This window comes from Monodon monoceros, unplaced genomic scaffold (assembly GCF_005190385.1).
Source record: "Monodon monoceros isolate NGI ecotype Baffin Bay Population unplaced genomic scaffold, NGI_Narwhal_1 Super_Scaffold_6, whole genome shotgun sequence".
Lineage (NCBI taxonomy): Eukaryota > Metazoa > Chordata > Mammalia > Artiodactyla > Monodontidae > Monodon > Monodon monoceros.
Genome location: NW_021703783.1, coordinates 67,374,620 through 67,393,492, shown reverse-complemented (window position 1 = coordinate 67,393,492; position 18,873 = coordinate 67,374,620). Strand labels below are relative to the sequence as shown.

General features: G+C 36.9%; 1 protein-coding gene across 1 annotated transcript in view; it reads left to right on the top strand.

The window, feature by feature from the left end:
• The first annotated feature begins 1,965 nt into the window (after positions 1–1,965).
• Positions 1,966–18,873, top strand: part of RASSF9 (Ras association domain family member 9) — an 89,985-nt gene continuing 73,077 nt past the window's right edge. Inside the window, exon 1 of the mRNA XM_029204092.1 lies at positions 1,966–2,001. The gene's annotated coding sequence lies outside the window, so the exon portion shown is untranslated. The remainder of the gene's footprint in view (positions 2,002–18,873) is intronic.

Here is an 18,873-nt window from a genome sequence, read left to right as displayed (position 1 = left end):
GCTGCTGCCATGTCCTGGGCCAGAATCAGTCACAGGGGGATTCCACTGCACTGGGGTTCTGTATAGATATAGATGTAGATGACATCCATAATTATAAATATATATTTATAATAAACTATGTATTGCCACTTTTTTTTTTTTTTTTTGCGGTATGCGGGCCTCTCACTGCTGTGGCCTCTCCCGTTGTGGAGCACAGGCTCCGGACGCACAGGCTCAGCGGCCATGGCTCACGGGCCCAGCCGCTCCACGGCATGTGGGATCTTCCCGGACCGGGGCACGAACCCGCGTCCCCTGCATCGGCAGGCGGACGCTCAACCACTGCGCCACCAGGGAAGCCCTGTATTGCCACTTTTGATAGCAGGTTGTTCCAGGCATACCTAGTTTTATTGCACTTCGTGTTATTGCTCTTGACAGATACTGCGTTCTTCTAAAATGGAGGTTTGTGGCAACGCTGTGTTCAACATCATGGGCACTATTGTTCAAACAGCTTTTGCTCACTTTGTGTCTCTGTGTCACATTTTGGTAATTCTCACAATAGTTCAAACGTTTTCATTATTATCATATTTGTTATGGTGATCTGTGATCAGTGATCTTCGACGTTACTATTGCTCAGATGATGGTTAGCATTTTTTAGCAACAGAGTATTTTTAAATTAAGGTATGTACTTTTTTTTTTTTTTAGACATAATGCTATTACACACTTAGTAGACTACACTATAGTGTAAACATAACATTTATATGCACTGAGAAACCAAAAAACTTGAGTGATTTGCTGTATTGCGATATTCAATTTATTGCAGTGGTCTGGAACAGAATCCACAGTATCTCCAAGGTCTTCCTGTATATGCAGAGAATTAACAGGGTGGCTATCATGGGCAACTGCCACTTTAAGTGGAAACCTTTTCCCCCAAAATTCTTAAGAGCGGCACCATTGGGCCTTCATAGAAAAAGTGTGGACATTTTTTTAAAAATTGTTCTACCTATGGAAAAATTATGAGAACTTTAATGCCTATTATTTAAACTCCTGGAGGGAAATATCCTTTTCATAGATGTTTGCCACTCCTTCTGGCCATCCATCTATTTATTTATTCATTTAGTCATTCTTTGACTTATTTAATAAATACTTAATAAAGGCTTATTATGTATTACCAAGATCTACTTCTCTGGACATGTACCAGGTTTTCTAAGTGTATTATAATTTCCAGGGTTTCTTTCTCCTCTAAGCATCAGAAAATCCTACATGTAATATATGAACTTTATATACTATTAAGTAAGGAGTTAGGCAACTCAAAAATGGTTTTATAGTATAATATGTACAATTAAACTTCTGTTAAATGAAAACTTTTATTTCAAACATGAGATAATGGTGCAAAGGAAGATGCAAATAGCAATACTTTTAAAATTTAAACTATACCATGTGATTTATGGTCAGCATATATTCAACTCAAATTCTATTACCAATAATATAACACAAGAAATTCTGGTTCACAGTGTGATAGAATGAATAGACACCCCTCTTCTCAAACGAGTTGAGAAATTTCAAGGCAGGGGAGAATATTTGGTATTAGTACCAGTTTTCTTCTTGTGGTCCATCAGGAGAATTCTCAGGTAATATAAATGTTCTTGTAATCAATAAGATAAATACTCCATTAGCATAAAAAGCCAGAGAGTTTTTTAAAAAAATATATATTCTTATCAAATACTCTCTAGTCTTTGTAAAGAAATTATTGTTCATGATAATGGTATATGTTTGTCTTTAGGTAAGTAATTAAGTAGAAATTAAACCATATTCACTGCTGGTGGGCTGATCCTGAACCATTTCCCCTCCTACCTTCCATAGGACCAGTACTTACCTCCGTAAGCAGATGAACAGAAAAAAAAAAAAAAAAGAAGAACATTAATATGTGCAAGAAACAAGAAGGGACATGAGACTGGATTTCTACTATCCTGTGAAGAGTGATAATGTCTTCAAATGGATGATGGTGGGATTAAAGAAAAAACTGTGAGTAATGCTGGGGATGAATTTTGGAATAGAGGGAAAATTAAGGGAACAAGAGAATATTCTTCTTCTCCCACTTCTCCCTCCTCTTACCCTCTGCATATACACTTATGAAGCCCAAGGATATACGTTCTCTCAATGATGACAACTTCTACTCTGGGCAGTTTTTGAGTACTCATATTAACCCTTCATTGAAGGACTTCTTATGCCTCTAACAGAGTTCAGTGTGTGCATGAGCTTGAGGCAGGCAGAGCAGAGTCAGTGCTCACCCTCATCAGCTGGGGAACCACTGGCGCTGGACCTCCTCTAGTGGAGCCTGGGGGAGCTCAGAGACCCTCCGCCACCATGGAGAAGGAAAGAAACTCTTGCCTGGGAAACTTTAAGCCCATTCTCTGATGTCCCCTTTTGTCTCCTCTTGAGGGTAACTAGAAAAACTTCTGGATGGCACAAAAAGATGTGTCTTAAAAATTTGTATTAAGGTCAATTCAAGTTAAAAATACCAAATTCAATAATATATAAATGACAAGATTTTTTAAAAACTGCTGGCACAAAAGGAGATCAAAGTAAGGAAAATGATATAATTAGTTAACAGACTACTGATTAGTCTAGTTTTAATTCTAATAATAAGCTCTTCAACCAAAATGCTCGAGTTTATCTGAAAATGCATTTTATTCTCCACCAAAATATGGAAGAGTTTGCAGCAATTCACTGATCTTTCAGTAAAGTGATTTTTTTCAGAAAGATTAAGAAAGGCTTAAAGCTCAATTGTGGAATCACCATGTTTTCAGCTCCTCTAATATATTTCTCTATCCCTTTCCTGGTTCTGGCCAAGATTCTAAGGATCCAGTTTTACGATAAAGAGTTAAGAATTGAGGGCACAGTAACATACTCATAAATATGTGTGTGTTCTAAAATCGAATAATTCTCCAACCAATCTGAAAATATATAACCAATCTTTGATTAATTTAAGGGTAATCTACCAAAGGATAAAAGGATATGGATATTATATTTATCTTTTGTCAATTTTCCGTATTTATTGACTATGATAAGGCTTCCTGACATCTAGGTGTTATAAATGCTTTGCTCGTCATACCACTTATCACCATTAGGTGGCACTATAAGGCAAAAATTGAAATGTTTAAAAAGGAATTTCTGGATTCGCTTTTCCTCGCAAATAGTCTTATGAATATGTTCTGTACTTCCCTGAAATTTATCTTTAATTCAATAATAAGATCCTATAATCTATGCATCCATCTTTGTATCTTTTCTTGCCTCCTGTCATGGTGTTAAAATTATGAAATATTCAAGAAAAACCATCTGCCTTATATTCCTGAATATGAAATAATTTCTAGATAGACAATTAAAACAGAAAGTCGTACTAATGATTCTTTTAAAATGGAACATATGATGTAACAAGGAATACTATAATGTGTAAATATAAGTTACAGGTCCTTATTTCTGGAAAGATCAAGAAATGGAGTTCGTGTTTTGCATTTTTAAGAAAGTAATCACATAAGACTAATTTCTAAGATAATTGAAAAGCTATAAGAATATTCTCTCCTTTAACTCATCTTGATTATTCTAAAAGAGGATCTTAGTGACCCTCCAGGATGCATGTGAATTAGGTCCCAAGATTCACTGTGACTCAGAACAGCAGTCAACTGAGCAGCACAGATGAATTCCATAGTCAGGGAGTTCAAAGTTTTTAAACACATTAAGTCTCTTAACCTACAAGGTAGATGTGTTTAGATAATCTGTCACATGTCTACCAATATTCTTCAAATTACCTTTAATTATTTATTAACCCTTTAAAATTGTCCACAAATATTCATTTTAGCCCAGTTTCACTGCTAGAAAAGTATTGGAGAAAATGGAAACATGGTTAGGGTAAATGGTTGTGGCTCCACAATCCTATTGCAGGTGACATGATCTTATATGTATCAATAGAAAACACAAAAGATTCCACACCAAAAAACTGTTAGGACTGATGAAATGAATTAAGCAAAGAGGCAGAGTACAAAATCAACACATGAAAATCAGTTGCATTTCTACAAACTAACAATGAACAATCCAACAAGGAAATTAAGAAAACAGTTCCATTTTAAGGAGATGAAAGACTACAAAATATTGCAGAAAGAAGTTAAAGAAGACATAAATAAATGGAAAGATATCCATGTTTATGGACTGGAAGACAACATCATTAAGATGTCAATACTACCCAAAATGATCTACATATTCAAATCAATCCCTACCAAAATCTCAATAAGAATTTTTGCAGAAATAAAAAAATCCATCCTAAAATTCGTATGGAATTTCAAGAGACCCTGAATAGCCAAAGCAATCCTGATAAAGAACAAAGTTGGAGAGTTGGAGGGTGCACATGTCCTGATTTCAAAACTTACTTCAAATCTACAGTAATCAAAACAGTGTGGTACTGGCATAAAGACAGGCATATAGAACAATGGGAAAGGATAGAGAGTTCAAAATTAAATGCTCATACAGATGATCAAATAATTTCAAGAGGGGCACCAAGAGTATTAAATGGGAAAAGGATCATCTCTTCAACAAATGGTGCCGGCAAAACTGAATACCTACCTGCAAAAGAATGAAGTCAGACCCTTTTCTAACATCATTTACAAAAATTAACTTAAGATGGATCAAAGCCATACACATAAAAGCTAAAACCATAAAACTTTAAAAAGAAGATATAGGGGGAAACTTCATGACATTGGATTTGGTAATGATTTCTTGGATATGACACCAAAAGCTCAAGCTACAAAAGAAAAAATAAAAACAAATTTGACTTCATCAAATTAAAAATGTTTGTGCATCAAAGGACACCATTAACAGAGAAAAAAAGCAACCCATAGAATGGAAGAAAATACTTACAAATCACATATCTGATAAGGGATTAATATCCAGAATATAAGGAGAACTTTTAAACTCACAAAAAACAAACAATTCAATACAAAAATGGACAGAGAAATTATATAGGTGAATATATTTTTAAAAACCAATTGTATTTCTTATAACTCAGTAAAAGATAATTATATCTCTATGAAGCAGTGAAACAATTAAAAGTTATTCTTTATAAGAGCAATAATAATATGAAATATTTAGGAATAAATTTAACAAAACTTGGCAAGACCTCTCTGTAAAAGTTCTGTTAAATATATTATTAACAGGGATTAAAGGAGAATTAGATAAAAGGATTGGAAGACTCAATCATGTAGATGGGTTTGAAGACTCAATATCATAAAGTTGCCAATTTTTCCAAAATTGATCTGCAGATTTGATGCAATCTATAAAAATAGTTACAAGTTTTGTGTGTTTGAGTGTATGTGTGGTTCTTGGCAAACTAATTCTAAATTTGCAATGGGATGCAAAGGTCCAGGAATAACTAACACTCTTTAGGAAGAAAAAAAAAGGACTTGTTTAATGAGCTATTACAAAGTTACAGTAATTATGACAGTGCAATATTTGCTTCAAGGACAAAAAATTGACCATTGGAACTGAGTAGAGATTCCAGACCATAAGGAAACACTTAATTCTTGATAAAATTGGCACTTTAGAGCAGTAAGGGAAGTAAAGACTCTTAATAAATGCTAGGAAAAATGAATATCCATATAAAAAAAAGAAAGTTTATCCTTCCGCTACATGTATACAAAAGTTATTTCAAGGTGGATTTTGGCTCTATATAAGAAGGGTAAAATACTAAGGCCTTTAGAAAATTACCAAAAAATTTACAAGACAATAAATGATTTCTTTTTTATTAGTTATCTATTTTATACATATTAGTGTATATATGTCAATCCCAATCTCCCAATTCATCACACCACCACCACCACCCACTTTCTCCCCTTTGTGACAAGACAGTGAATGATTCTTAAACACAAGCAGGATTAATGGTAAAGAAAATATTTTCAAATGTGACTACAGTAGAATTAAAAATAATTCTTTCTTTCAAAACACCATTATGAGAATGAAAATGAAAGTCACCAGAAATTCTACTAAAAAGATATTTACATTACAATGCAATATATATTTATATATATAATTGATTTCTAGGTAATAAATGTCAAAATGAGGATTTTTTAATGGCCAGTAAAGATATAAAAATGTCTTCAATTTCATTAGTCATCAAAGAAATGCAAACTGAAAACAAAATGCAGTATCACTGTGTACACTGAGAATGGCTACGATTAAAAAGACTGAGGCTAATAAATGTTGACGAGGATGTAGAAGTTTCATACATTACTGTTGGGATTATAAATTGATATGACATCTTTAGGAAGCAGTGTGGTCTCCATAGAAAACTGAAGAAATGCAGCCAGTAACTCCACTCCTATGCTCTAGTCTAAATAAATATGTAACTGTGTGCACCGAGAAACATTTAAAAATATTTATAGCAGCATCATTTGTGGTAACAAAAGATTTTTAATAGTCCAAATGTCCACCAAAGGGAAAGTGGATATTTGTGGTGACATATATTTGGCAATAAAAATAAATGAACTGGGCTGCCGTGGTGGTGCAGTGGTTAAGAATCTGCCTGTCAAAGCAGGGGACACGGATTCGAGCCCTGGTCCGGGAAGATTCCACACGCTGTGGAGCAACTAAGCCTGTGCGCCACAACTACTAAGCCCACGCACCACAACTACTGAAGCCCGTGTGTCTAGAGCCCATGCTCTGCAACAAGAGAAGCCACCGCAATGAGAAGCCCGTGCACTGCAACAAAGAGTAGCCCTCGCTCGCTGCAACTAGAGAAACATCGTGTGCAGCAACGAAGACCCAACGCAGCCAAAAATAAGTAAATAAATTTATAAAAATAATGTAAAAATTAAAAAATAAATGAACTACAGTCCCATACAACATGGATGACTCACAAATTAATGCCACGCAAAGGAAGCAAGACACAGTTGAATATGTTGTGCATGATTCCATGTGTAAGATCAGCACAGCTAAGATAAGATAGTGTTTAGAGAAACATATTTTGGTGATAAAAATATATTTTAAAAAGATGAAAGTTACTACAAGAGTTAGGATAGTGATTACCCTTAGGGATAGGTCCAGGCTAGGGATTCTGGGGCTCTGGCAGTGTTTTATTTCTTCAACTAGACGGTCCTTACAAAAGTTTTTACTTTATAATAATTCATGAAGCTGTATTTTTAGATCTTCTGCATGGTTATGCATCATATTTCCCAGTAAAATTTTTAAACATAAAAAATACATTTATTCTCATCTTGCTCTTGTATTGCATTTACCAAGGAAAATAGAAATTTGTCAAACTTTCTACCAAAGATTTACAAAGACTTATATAATTAACTTGAGTCTATGGGGTATCTGAAGTTGAAATTTTAGATACCAGGAAGTAGCCACTTCATATCTTTCGGTGGATCTGATCACCCATCCTAAATTTGCCCACATAATTTTCCATGTAATTTTGTTTTATTTTTTTCATAGACCTACTTACTAGGTTAAATTCTATTGTTAGTTCCTTCGTTTCCTTATTTATTATTGTCTTTGTTCCCAGGTGTAGAAAAGAGGCTCCACAGAGCAGTGACCTTGGATAGCTATTCTCCTTGATTCTTAGTACCTACGACCTTGTCTGGCACGTACTAGAAGTACAGGAAATAAGTTAGTGCTGATGCGGGTGATATTTTTCAAAATGTGTACGTGGGCATTGTCAAGAAACATTCCATTAAAGGAGGTTCTCTAGTTCAATAACTTTAGGATATCCTATATCTTACATTTTCCTCATGGTGATATTCAATATACATCAGCATCCTAAGGGCTGTACAGAATCCTAAAGTAAAACAAATTGTTTAACATTGCTTAGCAGAGCATTTTCCAAATTTTGTGTGAAATTTCTGAGTAGCAGACCAGAGGCTTGCCAAAAATGAGCAGTCTGACAAATAAATCCTAAAGAAGTTGTGACAGACTCAGCAAAACATACAGGAGTTAGCAGACTGTGGAAATGTTTAGTGGAAGTGACTTCCCAAGTTCCCAATTCCTCCTAGAAGACACAGAGGAATAGCTGGCAGTGCTAGTCTGCTTGCCCTGAAAGAGGTCTTTCTGGTCATTGAAAACTGAGTGGGTGTTTTCAAATCTCTTACATGTCACCATGAAACCTCAGCACAATTACCTTATATTGGTGCAAAAGCTAATTTTTGCAAGCTATATCTCCTGGATTTCACATCTGGCTTTGGAGTGTAATTGCTTCCCATGGCCCCAGCCATAGGAAACTACTTATAAGTGCGATCAGGCATCAAAATTGTGGAGTTCCAATGAACCTACAATGTAATGAGCAGTCGCAGGACATGTACAATTGTTTATGTACAATGTCTTGAAGGGAGTGACCATACTAGGTCTGGAAACCCTTTTTGTTTTTGAAACAAACATTAATATCTTAGGGAACTAGTGTTACATATAAATACTTTGGAAACACTTGGCTAGGCAATGCAATGAATGTGTATACATTAACTGAATTTTTTTTTACTGAAAATGTATTCTGTTTAAACTTTAGGTGAAAATATATTGACAGCATCTCAATTTTTACTTATATATTTTTCTGTCATGTAAATGTAGTCAATGACAATTAACTTGATATTTTTCAGGCCATCCCAATCTAGAGGTAAAAATTGGATCACTCTTTATTATTTGAGAAAAAAAATCTTCAAAATATACTGAACTTTGTATTTCATTCACTTTTCCTTTTCATATTGTAAGGTTGAGTGATTTCATCACTTCCTGTCTCTGAGCTATAGAAAGGAAAAAAGCTTTTTTCCTTCACTCCCAAATTGGCATAAATTTCCCTACTCCCTTATAAAATCACAGAGGCTATTTACGGCAACCTTTCTGACCCATAGGCCAGAGCATTGGGCTAAATGTATAATTCTACCACTTAGTTAATGAGTATGACCTTGTTGCAGAGGCAGAATGGTTCTAGGAGCAGTTTTCCCCAGCTTTTAGTAATAAATAATGGAGGCAACAGAAGGTTTTGCGTCATTACTGATAACTCCTCTGGATTGATGCAGCATGGTGATTGCTTCAATAAGAGCTACAGTCAGAATGATTCTCAGAAATCACCCATTGCCAAAAGCATAGGAATGACCCAGGTTGAAGTATAGCCCACCGCAAAGAGATGAGAGATTCCTTTCAAAGAGCTAGGCAGCAATGTACTGGGTAGTTTTCATCTTTGCATCTTGCTGAAGGATCCAAATAGAACTGTGTACTTATTTCAAAGACTGTTTGGATTCCTGGGAAGAGGGCAAAATAAGATTCACAATAGTCTCTTTGCATCAAATCATAGATTTTTTGAAGGCATCATGCTCCTTTGTAGTTCACATAAATGTCCAAAATACATGTTGGTTCTTTGTCCATAAATATATAGAGATTCTGACTCTGGTCTCAGCACATTTACTTAATACATTATTTCCAAAACTAGGACTGAAAAACTGAACTAAAAATGAAAAGATCATTTTGTGATCTGTTGGCTGGTGGAAAACAAAATTAGTTTGGAATAACCCTAGAAGTTCTCCAACCTAAAGTTTTTTTTTTTAGAAGTTTCCATTCAAAATACTCTTATTCCAAATCTTCCCCTCTATAGCTCCAGTCAATCTGACACATAAATACACAAAGTGTTATGTAAGAAATTTATTTTTAAATTGATTGTTATTGGAATGAGAGAGATAGAGAAAGAACGACAGTATAAAAGGACGAAGGTCAGAATATATTACCTTTATATTTTGTTCTGAAAGGTAAAGCCATTTTAATGTTTCCTTTAATTAATGAGTTTCATGTCTCTGTCTTCCATACAATACTTTCCCTATACCCTTACAGATAGTTGAATAATGGTATTATGAATGAATGTGATACTCCTCATTTTCCTTCAACAAAGTTCAATGTATAGTCCCCAGTTCTCTTCTCTTTATTATCATTCCCTAATTAATATCAGCAATGCATATGCCATTAAATACTATCTATATAATTATGATTTTTAATTTTTACCTCCAGCTTGACCTCTCCTTTAAGTGCTATCTCCTATATTCAACCACTTACAAGACAATTTACATTTGGGAATATCAAAGGATGTCTCGAACATATATGAAACCCAATATGAGTCAATGTCAACTCCTGAACTGTGACTTCCCTATTGTTATGGGTTGAATTGTGTCCCTTCAAAAATCCTACGTTGAAGTTCTAACCCTAATAACTCAGAATGTGAACTTATTTGGAAATAGGGCGATTGCCATTAGACTTAATTGTAATAAGTTGAGCTGAGGTCATACTGGAGTACTGTCAGCCCCTCATCCAGTGTGATGGTGTCCTTATAAAAAGGGGACATTTGGCCATACACATACACACAGAGGAAGATGCCAGTGAAGATGAAGGTAGAGCTCAGGCTGATGTTTCCACAAGCCACGGAGTGCCAAAAATTGCTAGCAAACAATTAGAAGCTAGAGGAGAGGCAGATTCTTCCTCATAGCCCTCAGAAGGTGCCTATCCTGCACATACCTTAAGCTAGAACTTCGAGCCTCCAGACTGGGAGACTATAAATGTCTGCTCTTTAAGTCATTTAATTTGTGATACTTTGTTCCAGCAACCCTAGGAAATTAGTACATCTACCTACCCACCCAAAGGAATCAACAGTAACCACTGAACAGAAAACAAAACAACATTGCTGTCTTTTAGTGTCCCTAATTCCTCAGGCTGGAATCCTAGAAGCCATTCTGATTCCACTCACTAGGGAAACAAGACAATTCTACCTTCTTCTGCATGAAATTTTTAGCTTGTTAAAGTTCTTAATTTGAACCATTGACAAAACAAAAAGACAACCTACTGAAAGGGAGAAAATATTTGCATTATTTTACCAATAAGGGGTTAATATCCAAACTATATAAACAGCTCATACAGCTCAATATTAAAAAAAAAAAAAAGACTCAACTAAAAAATGGGCAGAAGACCCGAATAGACATTCTTCCAAAGAAAATATACAGATGGCCAACAGGCACATGAAAAGATGCTCAACATCACTAATCATCAGAGAAACACAAATCAAAACCACAATGAGGTATCACCTCACACCTGTCAGAATGGCTATCAACAAAAAGTTTACAAATAACAAATGTTGACAAGGATGTGGAGAAAAGGGAACCCTCCTACACTGTTGATGGAAATGTAAACTGGTGCAGCCACTTTGGAAAACAGTATGGAGGTTCCTCAGAGTTACCATATGATCCAACAATTCCACTCCTGGGTATAAATCTGAAAAAAATGAAAACATACATGTGCCCCAATGTTCATAGCAGCATTATTCACAATAGCCATGATACGGAAGCAACCTAAGTGTCCACCAACAGATGAGCAGATAAAGAAGATTTGGCATATATATATATGTATATATATACATATATACTGTATTCACTGTCTTTATTGCACACTAAAGGACAACTTGAGACACATGTAGAGAGTGGATTTTCAAAGACTATTTTCTTGACCCAGTTAAATTTTTATTCAGTGAAAAAAGTTGACATTGAGATAAAAATCATATACATACAATGGAGTATTACTCAGCTATCAAAAAGAATGAAGTGGCAATAATATGGATGGACCTGGAGGGTGTTACGCTTAGTGAAATGTCAGACAGAAAGACAAATACTGTATGTTATCACTTATATGTGGAATCCAAAAAATTAAAACAAATGAATGAATGTAATAAAACAGAAATAGACTCACAGACATAGAGAAAAAACTAGTGGTTGTCAGTGTGGAGACAAGGAGGGAGAGGCTAGATAGCGGTATGGGATTAAGAGATACAAACTACTATGTATAAAATAAATAAGCTACAAGGATATATTGTACAGCCCAAGGAATATAGCCAATATTTTATAATAACTTTAAATGGAGTATAATCTATAAAAATATCTAATCACTGTGTTGTACACCTGTTGTACAATATTATTTCATATAATTACAATCATTTAATATGTAGTTATTGATATTTGTAACTGGCTTCTTTATTTAGCATAATATTTTTGAGATGTACCACATTTTGTTTACCTATTCGTCAATTGATGGTGATGTGTCCCATGGGATCTGCCCATGTTTACCTGTTGCTGAGTCCATCCAGAAGCTGGAGAGAGAGGGAGCTGCTACTCTGTGGTCCAGCTGAACAGAGCAGCTCTCCCACAATACAGAGTTGTGGAGAGAGGGGTTCAGCCCTTAGTTTGAATGTCATGGCAGCCCCCTGTTCTTACTAAGTTTTGTAGCTTTTGTTGAGTAAATGCATCTCAATTTATTATAATCCCTTTAATCAATTTGTACAGATTTTGAATGACTGTTTTTGATATTTTGACCAATTTTATAAAATGTGTCTCTGAGAAAGAGGTTTCACAGAGCACCTCACAACACCATTCCAGAAACGTCCACTTCTGACTACTGATTTTTTTTTTTTTGTATTTCCTATTTATTTTTCTCTTCTTTTTCTTTTAAAGCCATCCTCAGGATTTACTAAGCTTATTTTTCCCTTTATTTGCTTATCTCATCCCCCCCTTTTTTTTACCAGCTTTGAAACTATTCTCTCTATACTTCTTATCTTGGTATTTAATACTTTAATAAATCATACATTGTTCAGAATATTAAGATCTTCTCAAATAGTTCAAGAACTTTAAAGGCTTTGACCCCAAGCCCCTTTTTTCTAGTATGATACTGCTGACCAGTATTTTCATTCTGTTAAGGTTTTAAAAAAAAAGTCTTGGAAGTATATATTTATTACTCTCATTAAAATAGTGTATTGGTGTTTTGATTTACCTCCATATTTACCAATATCTCTAGTCACTACTCCTTGCATCTCAGGTTTTTTTATGGGATTTTCTTTAGCAAATCATTTTTTATGGTGTCAAATCTCTAAATTAAATAAATTGTCTTTATTTCACAACTGCTCTTGGAAGGTCATATTACTGGGCATAGAAATCTAAGCAGAGATTATTTCTCTTGGTACACTGAAGACATCATTCGAGATCTTTTAACTTCTATTGTTGCCATTGAGAACTGAGCTCAGTCTATTAGCTAACTTTTGTGTAGGTGATTTGATCTTGTGGAGGTAGGAATTGCTTGCTGCTTTGAAGATCTTCTCTTTGTGCTCTGAAGCCTCACTAATAATTGTCTAGATATAAATATCTTTTTCTTTACCCTGCATAAAATTTATTAAACTTTCTGTAAGTTTTTGGAAATCTTTTCAAATAGTTAAGTGCTTCCCCATTTTTTCAATCCTCTATGTTTCTTAACTTTCTATCACATTTTCTATTTATGCTACATGATTGATCATTTATTTTATTTTATATTTTAGTTGACTTTGTTGGTCTTGGTCAGGGAATGCTTTCTGGAACCATGATTTCTGGTCTACATCATGAAGGATTTATAAAGCAAAAGGGGATGAGAAGTTGATTTGTAAAGTATTGATTTTAGCTGCAGGAACAGAAAACCTTAAAATTACCATCAGCTAAACAAAACATAAACAACTGGTTTTTTTTCTCATGTGTAAATGCAGAAGTGCACGATCCAATGCTGGTAAATTAGCTCCGCTTCTCAGGGACTTAAGCTCCTTCCAGGTCACTGTGCCACACTTAGTGTGTTTCTCTGGACATTAAAGTCCAAGATGGTATTTGTGTTCCAGGAGGGCAGGATGGAGGAAAGATCAAACACGAGGTATAAAGACTTGTGTCAGTTGTCTCTTCAAGGAGATTCTAGGAAGGCGTCACGTTAACAGTTTTGCTTGCATCCCAGTGGCCAATTTAGTCACATGGACATAGCATGTGATTTGGAAAGATATTATGTGTACACAGGAAGTATGTCTTTAACTTGCTGTCCCAATGCTTTGCACAGTTCCTCAGAGAGTAGGTACTGAGGAAATATTTGTTAATTAAAAGAGTAAACAAATTAATTTAATAACTGTAACTCTGACTTCTATCTGGATGAAATAAGAATCAGAGTTCTTGGGAAAAATTCTGAAAATAAAACAAAATCTCAGGACTTTAAATCTGAAAGAATGATGTTCTTAGAAAGCTAATATGGACATGGAACTTACTCTAGTATCTTTGTGACTGTTTCCCAGAGATTTCATGAAAATATTTTGACAGTCCTTTGTCAGTTTCATTTCAGCACATTTTAGATATCAGGAAGATATTGCAGGAAGAAATAAATGGAACATCTCTAAACTGCTGTCTGTAGGCAGCTTTCTCTTGATTAAAAATTGATTAGGAACAGCAGATGAGTCAGATTGCTTCCTTCAGGACAGTTAAACACCAGGCTTCTATCTACTAAAGAAGTGGGAAATTCTTAAGTGAACAGAAATTATGCTTTACAAGTATGACACTGAGGGTGTTTTAACACTTATTGAATTTAAATCCAGAAACATGAAGGCTTCTCTTGTAAACGCCAGATGCCTTGTCTTTCATGAGGCTGTGCCATGGTAAATGCAGACGCACAGTGTGTCGCTTTACACCTCCTTTTAAAAGTTACCAATAAGGGCTTCCCTGGTGGCGCAGTGGTTGAGAGTCCGTCTGCTGACGCAGGGGACATGGGTTCGTGCCCCGGTCCGGGAAGATCCCACATGCAGCGGAGCGGCTGGGCCCGTGAGCCATGGCCGCTGAGCCTGCGCGTCCGGAGCCTGTGCTCCGCAACGGGAGAGGCCACAACAGTGAGAGGCCCGCGTACCGCAAAAACAAAACAAAACAAAAAAAAGTTACCAATAAGATCACAAGACATGGCTTAAATTCCCTCACTTTAGTTTTCCCCAGGACCTTGCTGAGAACACTCAAAAACTCTTACTTAGATGCATTTGCACATATTTCCAGTTGCTAGTATTTCAGTATTCATCTCAATTCTTCCCCTAAAGTGAAAGTCCATATATTGGATGCCCTATAAAAGTCTGAAGTGATTTAAATTGGAACAAGGTAAAATCAGATGCAATCTAATGAAGCTTTGCAAAAATCTTCAAAGCACTGAAAGATTTTCCGTCACAGAAATCCTAACTGTATTTAGGCTGTTGTTCTTAATTAGAGAAAAACTGGTTTGTGTTGATCTTGGTCAGGGTAGCAATGCCTGGTGGAAGGAACCAATTTGCTGTCCAGGGTAGCTGGGCTCTATAAGAAAAGAGTAAGCTTCCAATGCTTCCTGGCTGGACATCAGACAGGTAGGATCGCTCTCTCTCAAGGACTTCACTTTGTATGCTACTTATCACACACTGAGCTGGATAAGTGAATCCCTGAAGCCACTAGATCATTAAAATGCTCATGGCACTCCAAATCTGGGAAGAGCTCCACTGCCCTTGTGAAGTAAGAACATAATAACTGCTATAAGTAGATTCCCTGTATCCACAGATAATCTTATACTTGAGTCTACAAAGCCATAGATTTGGTTCTGGGGTCATCTGTCTAGTGGGTTATCCTCAAAGGAGTGGGATGAAAGTAAGAGATAGCAATCACTGCTTATCTCAGCTAAGCAATGGTTTATTCATTCAAAAAACATCTTCCGGGCTTCCCCGGTGGCACAGTGGTTGAGAGTCCGCCTGCCGATGCGGGGGACGCGGGTTCGTGCCCCGGTCCGGGAAGATCCCGCATGCCACGGAGCAGCTAGGCCCATGAACCATGGCCACTGAGCCTGCGTGTCCGGAGCCTGTGCTCCACAACGGGAGAGGCCACAACAGTGAGAGGCCCATGTACGGCAAAAAAAGAAAAGAAAAACATCTTCCTGGGCGTGCCAGGATCTGCAACAGGATATAGAGATGAGCTAGGCATAATATCTAACTTAAAGAAGTTTGACCTATTTTCAGAGAAGTATGCAATCTATTATACCATGCAGGAAACGTGCTAACAGGGACATAAACAAGGGATTATAGTAGCACAGAGGACAAATACAGAGGAGACCTAACTGAGCTTTGGATGGTGAGTTGGTAGGTTAGAAAATGTTTCCAAGAAATGGGATGTCATCTAAATTTCAAAAAGAATGGGACGTCATCAATTGGACAAGGGTAGAAGTAAATCCTAAGTAAAAGAAATGGCAAGAGAAAAGGTGTGGAGCAAAAAGCACAAGAGAAAAATCACAGAGTGATTTGGAGCATGTGAATATGAGGGAAGATGAAGCCAAGGAGATAGGTCATACGCCAAGCATTAGTGTGTGCCATGCTGGACACTGTGTGTCTTATTTAGATGTATTTTTACACTTAAATAAATGCAGAGCAGAAGGTGAATTCAGGTTCATTTTCATTATAGTTTTACATTTTATCAGTGACACAACTTTAAAGCCTTGCACTGTTCTGATCCTGTGAAATGGCTGACTCGTTACATCAAGTTCCTTTGACTTCAAGAGTACTTCTGGGACTTCCTGATGGCTCAGTGGTTAAGAACCCACCTGCCAGTGCAGGGGACAGGGGTTCGAGCCCCAGTCTGGGAAGATCCCACATGCCGTGGAGCAACTAAAGCCCGTGCACCACAACTACTGAGCCTGTGCTCTAGAGCCTGTGAGCCACAACTGCTGAGCCCGCGTGCCACAACTACTGAAGCCCACGTGCCTAGAGCCCGTGCTCCGCCACAAAAGAAGCCACAGCAATGGGAAGCCCGCACACTGCAACGAAGAGTAGCCTCTGCTCGCCACAACTAAAGAAAGACCACGCGCAGCAACGAAGACCCAATGCAGCCAACAATAAATAAATAAATTCATTTTAAAAAAAGAGTACTTCTATACCATCAACAATAATTCAGATGAAAACTGAAAAATCAGTTACCAGAATGAAATTATGCCCCCAGATGTGGCACCCTGTCAGATTTCCTATCTTAGTGTGAGGTGGAGGTTTTCTGGAGTAAGAAATCAGGGCAGATAAAGTAAAATGGGCCCCCCATTCCCTCCTCAACGTATATTAATAAGTTAATAATAAATATTTGTGAGTGGTAATGGAGGGCAACATAATAAAGCTTTATTTAGTGATTTTAGGGTTTCTAGTACTTTTGCATATATCTTTATATAACCCTGTAAGAAAGACTAGGAAATTTTAAAACAACTCTAGTTCTTGTCATCTGTTTCCTTATCTGAGTTAATACTAAGTTTTTTATTTAGCCTGAAACTTGATACAAAGAAAATCTATTTAAAACAAACAGATTACTGGGTGGAAAAATAAGTCTCTGAAATGACAAATAGCAAACTGTTCCCCAAATTTGACTTTGTATCCAAATCACCCATGTAGCTTATTAAAATACAAATACCAAGCTTCCCCCTCAGAGATTCTGAGTTACTAAATCTGCAGTAGAGTCATAGAATCTGTATTTTTTACTCGGATGAAGAAACCAACCCTCATTTGAGAAATGCTGGTCTAAAGGTCTGTGAGCCACAGTAACATGAAATTCCTCTCAAGTTCCCTGGCTCCAACTTGGGACTTGGCGCTCTCCATTCCTAAGTAAGCTCAGCCCAGCAGAGTAGTTTGATACTTTGTAATAGACTAGCTTTATTTGCCCTGGGAAGTCTGTCTGTCTCTATTTATTTATTAATTTAATTAAATTAATTAATTGGGTTGCACCAGATCTCAGTTGCGGCAGGCGGGGTCCTTAGTCGCAGCAGGCGGGCTCTTTAGGTGTGGCTCCAGACTCCACGTTCCTAATGCAGGGGGCCTGGGTTAGATCCCTGGTCAGGGAACTAGATCCCACATGCATGCCACAAAACTGGGAAGTCTTTCTTGATGAAGAGCTTACGTAAAGAATAAATGCACCTTGTTTCTAATCCCTGTTCTGTAATGAATTAGCTCTGTGGCCCTAAAACCTGTTACTTCAATACTCTGTACCTCAATACAGAATGAGAAGAAGTTAAACATATCATATAGGAACGGTCACAGATCTCTTTCCTCCCCAGCCAACCAAAGACAACATGGTAATTACCAGCACACATACCCTCTCTTCAACAGGAGGAGAAGCTGTTTCAGAGGGAACTGTTCATCCACGGCTTTATGTTGCATGATCAGCAAAAGGGCAGAGAAAGCAGAACCTGAAAGGTAGGGGAAGAGGGGCTTTGCACAAGAGCTTGAAGCTCATTATGCAGACAACCTAGTCTGTCCTGTTCACAGATTTATCCCCTGTGCCTACCCCAATACCTGGAATGAGCTCAGGAAATATTTGTTGAGTAAATGAATAAATGAGACTAATTTGTTTCAATATTTCTGTAGCTGCTATGAATGATTTCCAAATATGAGATTCTTTCCTGCAGGTGAAGGTTTGATTCCAAGAAAAATAATTAAAATCATGTTAATAAATTTACTAGGGGGAATGAAATGGTCTGAGAGCCACATTATAAAGTTGTCACTCAGAGGACGAAACAATGATAAAAGATGGGTGGCTTATTTACAATTTTGTCCAATATTAATTCAGACTTCCAAAAATAATTATAGCATAGAGATAAGCTTGGAAGTGGTTTGGGGAATCCATCCCCTCAGGCAGCAGCTACAAAGCCTGGGGCACCAGAAGTGTGTGTAAGCTCCATCCAGGGAGATACTGGCAGCTTCGTTTTATTGTTGCAGTGAGCCAGAAGGAGAGGTAGGGAAAATGTCCACAAGTTTCCCTGTTCTCTGCGGAGGATCACGGTCAGCCCCTAAATTTTTGCTAAAATTAGAAGTCAGGGAATTCCCTGATGGTCCAGTGGTTAGGACTCAGAGCTTCCACTGCAAGGACCACAGGTTTGATTCCTGGTTGGGGAATTAAGATCCTGCAAAGTGGCACAGCACAGCCAAAAAAAAAAGTGGAGAAAAAATAAAAAATAAAATTAGTATGAAGACAGACCCTTTGTAGGGAAAGAATGAGAGAGGGGCGGTTTTGCCTGCTCTCTCTATACTGAGCC